The sequence below is a fragment of the Lithobates pipiens genome, unplaced genomic scaffold (assembly GCF_037356315.1).
Source record: "Lithobates pipiens isolate NorthernLeopardFrog02 unplaced genomic scaffold, aLitPip1_a1.2 Scaffold_16, whole genome shotgun sequence".
Lineage (NCBI taxonomy): Eukaryota > Metazoa > Chordata > Amphibia > Anura > Ranidae > Lithobates > Lithobates pipiens.
In genome coordinates this window covers 554,974,538-554,980,537 of record NW_027507748.1, presented here as the reverse complement: position 1 = coordinate 554,980,537, position 6,000 = coordinate 554,974,538, and the positions used below count along the sequence as shown (strand labels likewise).

At 42.0% G+C, this 6,000-nt stretch overlaps 1 protein-coding gene across 1 annotated transcript in view; it reads left to right on the top strand.

Annotated features, from left to right (window-relative positions):
* The first annotated feature begins 1,343 nt into the window (after window positions 1-1,343).
* The window catches only part of LOC143983628 (retinol dehydrogenase 16-like), a 42,786-nt gene continuing 38,129 nt past the window's right edge, over window positions 1,344-6,000 (top strand). Inside the window, exon 1 of the mRNA XM_077483553.1 lies at window positions 1,344-1,431. The gene's annotated coding sequence lies outside the window, so the exon portion shown is untranslated. The remainder of the gene's footprint in view (window positions 1,432-6,000) is intronic.

Sequence of the window (6,000 nt, the reverse complement as noted above, 5' to 3'; positions counted from 1 at the left end):
AGTGGGTGACGGCAGCGAGCTGTGGGATGCCTCCTGTGTCTTGCATGCTTCCCCCTCCTCTGTTGTTCCGTTCTGCTAGGAGTCCAATTGGAGAGCCTCTGCCTTCAGCCAATCAGGTAATTGGTATTAGACCCGCACTATCTGATTGGAGGAGAGGCTGTTCAGTGTTAGCAAAGCAAATACACACTTGACAAGAAGAAGGGCTGGGTGTGGGTATAGCAGAATATACGTGTACAGTTGTTTAGGATGTTTATTCAGTGTGAACATCACTTTTTTCACTGTGAATCACTTTAAAGCTGTTTAGGGGGAAAAAAATCCCTACAGCTTTAGTTGTATAACTTACCCGTGATGAAGTATGTCCCACATTGTGCATGCAGCTTGATCCTGGAGAAATCTTCACTGCAGGGATTACTGTCCTCTTCCCGTCTCTAAACCTTCGGTGTTTCGATGGTTAACCACTTTGTCAGAACAGCAATACAAATGGCCCAACAGGGTCATGCCCTATCCCACCTCCTCTCCCACTGAAAAAAAATCCTTTATTTGATTACACTGTCTGTAACATGATCTGTGAATGGGGGAGAGAATCCTATAACTAATGAATCTTCTCACCCAATAATACTCACCTTGGCCACCCTTCTCATTTGACTCTTTGTAGCCCTCAGGGATTGCCTGGTGCTTCAAGGTATGGGGGGTATTTGATCTCCCCCTTCCTCCCAGAGTGCATTGCTCAGGCTCAAGCCTGAGCGGCTGATCAACAGGCCCGAATGCCATCACAAGGAAGGGTAGGAAATCCTTAACCCTATTTTAAGCTTTGGCACCATCCAACATAGAGCTTACACAGGGTATGGCTTTCCAGTTTCAACAGAGGAATGAGGCAGGGGATTGCAAGGATTATCAGTGGGTGGGAGGATTGGTCTTTCGAAAGACTCTGTCAATTTGTCCAGGATAGGCAAAGTGACTGCAATTTGTGATTGACATGCAAATTTGTCCATGCTTGTCTCTCTTTCTTTGTTTCTTTCTTTCTTATTATTGCATTAAATGTAGAAATGTGTACCACAGCCCCTATAAAATGCTCTCACTTACTGCTGAGGAAGAAGGGCACTGTTTTCAATGTACAGACATGCATTTTGAGAAGCAGCAAAGCACAATATATTGCAAAAAATATAATGACAAACTATATGTACAATCCAGGTTTGTTTTAATACATTAACACATATATTGTTTTATGTGTAACCTTTTTATGTGTTGGCAGTAAGGAATATACAATACTTTCCCTTTTACCTATTAGTGTGCTTGGTGCCATGCCAATGAAAGACCTGTAAACCAGGATAGTTAATGTTTTGCAGGCTAAATTGAGGACATGAAAAGATGAACATATGTGAAGGTTTGTTTAATTGCACGTCTATCTATTAGGAGTTGACATAAAGCAAGGTAAGACTTACATTGTTCAACAATCAGTGACTAACATAATACTGTATTTTTTCATGGAGTTAATACAACTGCTAATAATGAAAATGCTACAGTATACTATGTGAGCTTAGATTTTCTGGATAAAACCTATGCATATAAACTTGTTTTCTAATTTGGGATAAGAAATTGTACCTTTTAGGTGCTTACTAATCATTAGATGGAGTGTCTGTATTCATTCATCGTTTTTTCTGCTTATTCCTTTTGCTTTCCTCTGGTGATCAGTAGCACACCTCCTGCCTCCACTCTGGATGAAGAAACACAGGGGCACATTTGGACAGCAGTATTGAAAGTCAGGGGGAGAGGAGTGTTAGATGGACTATCAGATTTCAACACACTAACAAATTGAAGCCAAACTGCAGCTAATACTTTATAATCAGTTACAGCTAAATATTTTTTCCTTATGGCATAAAGGTTATACATAAATAAAAGCTGATCATTTTGCACACCCATATCAGTGTTAAATTGTTTCTTATCCCTGTAACTGCAAGAGAGCTTGTTCTTTAGAAAAGCAAAACATTTACTAGCCAGATCACCAGATGAAAATAGAAGAAAGAAAGCCTAAAAAAAAGAAAACAAATGCAGCAATTGCATCTAAGAATTGGTAACCTGCAATGTAATGTTTGCTTTTTGAGTTTAATACTGCTTTAACCTCTTCCGGACCGTCTTCTGCACATTTACTGTGGCATGTCAGCCCGGCTGCGCAAAACTATGTAACTGTACGTCGCTTCATACAGCCTCTGATTGGCTGGAGGGGGAGCTAATCAGTGGGTCCAGCGGAAGCAATGTCCACCGGCCACCCGTGATCATTCTCCAGAGAGGTAGAATGGTGATCTGCCTATGTAAACAAGGCAGAACGCCTTTCTGATGGGAGAAGCAGGAAGCAGGATAAGCAGGAACACGGTTTCCTGTGTTCTCCCAGTCAGAACAATCCCCCACACAGTATGCAGCCCCTAGGGACACACTTAACCCTTTGCTCGCCCCTGGTGTTAAAACCTTCCTTGCCAGTGCCATTAATACAGTAAAAGTGTATATTTTTAGCACTGATCACTTTATTGGTGTCACTGGTGCCCGAAAAAGTGTCAAAAGTGGAAGGTGTCCGAGTTTGTTTGCCTCAATGTTGCGGTCCTGCTACAAATCGCTGATCACCGCCATTGCTAGTAAAAATATAAATAAATAAAAAAATCCATAAAAATATCCCATAGTTTGTAGACGCTATAACTTTTGCGCAAACCAATCAATATAACCTTATTGGGATTTTTTTTTTACCAAAAATATATAGCAGAATACATATTGGCCTAAATTGATGAGAAAATTCAAATACTTTTTTATTGGATGTGTATTATAGCAGAAAGTAAAAAAATTGATTATTTTTCTCTTCATATTTACCTGTATAATCTATTTCTTTTAGTACATCACGGGACACAGAGCAGCCATATACATTACTACCTGGGTTATGCACTACCTACAGGTGAATGGACACTGGTAGAATAACCAAAAACAGGAAGTGATCCCCTATATAACCCCTCACATGGAGGAAGTACTCCAGTTTTGTACCAAGCAATGAACTTCCAAAAAGAGAGGGGGGGAACTCTGTGTCCCTTGATGTACTCAAAGAAATTATTTTTACAGGTGGGTATGAAGAAAAAAATCAAATTTTCTTTCTCGTACATCACGGGACACAGAGCAGCCATCTACATTACTACCTGGGATGTCCTAGAGCAGTGATGGCGAACCTTGGCACCCCAGATGTTTTGGAACTACATTTCCCATGATGCTCAACTACACTGCAGAGTGCAAGAGCATCATGGGAAATGTAGTTCCAAAACATCTGGGGTGCCAAGGTTCGCCATCACTGTCCTAGAGCAATAGCCTTGAGGGGAGGGAGACACACTGTATGAAAACACCATAAGATTTATACAGCAGCCCACAAGACACTACAGCCAAAATCCGAGTCCTCTGCTGCCTTAACATCCACCTGATAAAATCTTGTGAACGTATGCATCGAAGACCAAGTAACAGCCTTGCAAATCTGCGCCACTGAAGCCTGATGGTGAAAAGCCCAGGAGCTTCCAACACCCCTGATAGAATAAGCTCTAACCCCAAAAGGAGAACTTTGCCTTGATTAACTGGTGAATCCAAAGTAAAATGGACGCCTTTGACCCTTCTTGTGGCCTTCCGGCAAAACAAAAAAGGCATTAGAACTTCTGATGCTTGCAGACCTTTGCAGGTAGACTCTGACAGCCTGCACCACATCCAAAAGGTGCAACTGCTTCTCTTATGGCGAGCCAGGCTGAGAGAAAAAAAAAGTCAGAACAATGCCCTGATTTTAATGAAATTCAGAAACTACCTTAGGCAAAAAAGATGCTTCTTACAGGAAAGGGCTGCCAATCCGGAGACCCTTCTAGCTTAATGAATTGCAAAAAGAAAAGCCAAATTCCATATGAAAACTGAACTTTGTTGATTGGTTCAAAAGGCTGCTCCTGTAGCACCAACAAAACCTAATTCAAATCCCAAGGGCAAAGAGATGATTTCATGGGAGGCAATAAGTGAGTCAGGCTGAAGAAAAGCATGGACCAAGGAATGTGAAGCCAAAGGCTTCTAGAAGTACACTGATAAACCTGAAACCTGCCCTTTAATTGTTGACAAGGCTAAACTTTTATCTAAGCCTGACTGAAGAAAAGAGAGAATTCTCTCTACCAAATATCTGCGAGGATGCCAACTTCTGGCCTCGCACCACACAGGTTAGCCTTCCAAACCCTGTGATAAAACTTCCTGGTGACCGCCTTTCTGGCATTCACCAACGTATTTACCACTGGTCCTGAGATACCACGATCTCCTAGCACCCTGATTTCATTAGGCACTCCATCAAATTCAGAGAGCATAAATTTGGGTGGAATATAGACCCCTGTGGCAGTAGATCGAGCCAGAGCAGAAGCATCTAAGGTAACCTCCAGTTACCTCCTCTTGTGATTCTAAGGCCTAGTCTGCCTTAAAGGGATCTACCTTTTATGGATTAAGTTTTTGATGTGAGACGGTTTATAGATCAGCCACTGGGGTCTTTTGGTGTTACTCCAGGGGTCAAGTCCTGGTGAAAAAAGTGTGGGAACTCCCACCCAAGATCCACTCCCCCACCAAAAAAAAAAAAAAATGATACGCTCATATGCATGAACACTTCAAAAGTGGTATTTTTCATCCAATTTTTGTATTGTGTGTATGAAGCTTAACTGTTAGTACATAAAAAAAAAAAACAATCCTCAATAAACATAAATACGGTAATTCTCTGAATAATCAGCATTCATTTAATTGTGCTTCCATGCAAATGTGAGCATCATGTTCTGATCTTTATTGGGGAATGTTATTTTGTATATAGAGTGTTTATGTGGTGAGTTTACACTTTTCATTGAACAGAGTTTGGATAACACAGGGTTAAAACGGAAAGGTCATAAATTAACTGCACTATATCTGGACAGAATGCTTAGGGAGATAGTGATGTGTTCCTGCTTAGGAGATGTATGTTAGCTTGGGGGGCTGCAAACTCTGCAGGGCTCCGACACACACTCACTGCTATTCCAACCCTTCACATATTTCCACATAAACTTCCCTCCTGGCATTAAACTTTTCCAGGTATTGTGCTCAGCTTACCACCCCAAACTGATGTTCCTCCCTCAGCTCACCTCTCTCCCTGCATGTCCTGTGAGCAGAATAGCTGATCTACCCATCAGCTAGACCTAGACCTGAGCTACCCTTCAGCTAGCTCTGATTGACAGGTAGATTGAAGCGGAGGCTGTCAGAGGGCCCCCTACTGGCAATGCCTGAATGGTCAGGTGTGTGGCACTATTGCGAGCTGTGTCAGCGGCTGCTGGTGTAGCAGCTGCCACACAGCTCGCATACTTCAAAGTCTTGCAGGACGCAGCTGCTAATGGGAACTGAGTTCCTGTTGTAGAAAAAGTACAGGAACTCCGTTCCCATGCGTTCCTGCAGGACTTGAGCCTTGTGTTACTCTAATACATACAGAAAATAACAGGCAGGCACTCCATTATACCTGTATTCGTGGTGGAATCTGCTTCTGCTACAATGTGATTCCATATATTTTCAGTACATTTCCCTCTTTTTCTGAGCATCACTGATCTACCCAGACACTGGTATTTTTGGCTAGCTCCTGTTGCTGATATTTGGGGGTTTCTGCCCTCCTCTGGGGAGTCTCGTTCCTTTGTGTCTCCTTCCCTTGTGATGTCCCCTGTGTGTTCTCCCTCCTGGTCGTTATCGTCCTCTTCCCTGCATCCAAAGTCATTCAGCATCCACTCAATCAGTACTGAAGAAGCAAGTATATTTTGTGAAACATTTTGCTGTTTGAGTATGGAGTAACATACTAGTGGAAATCTTGTAAACTACATTGAACTTTGACTTCGTTGGTGGGCTCCAATTTATTCTATGATACACTGCAACTTTTTTTTTCCCCATACTATAGGATTGGGTATCTGTTGACTCTTTGTAGATGGAGGGTGCATGTTTTAATTCCCCCATTTTTTA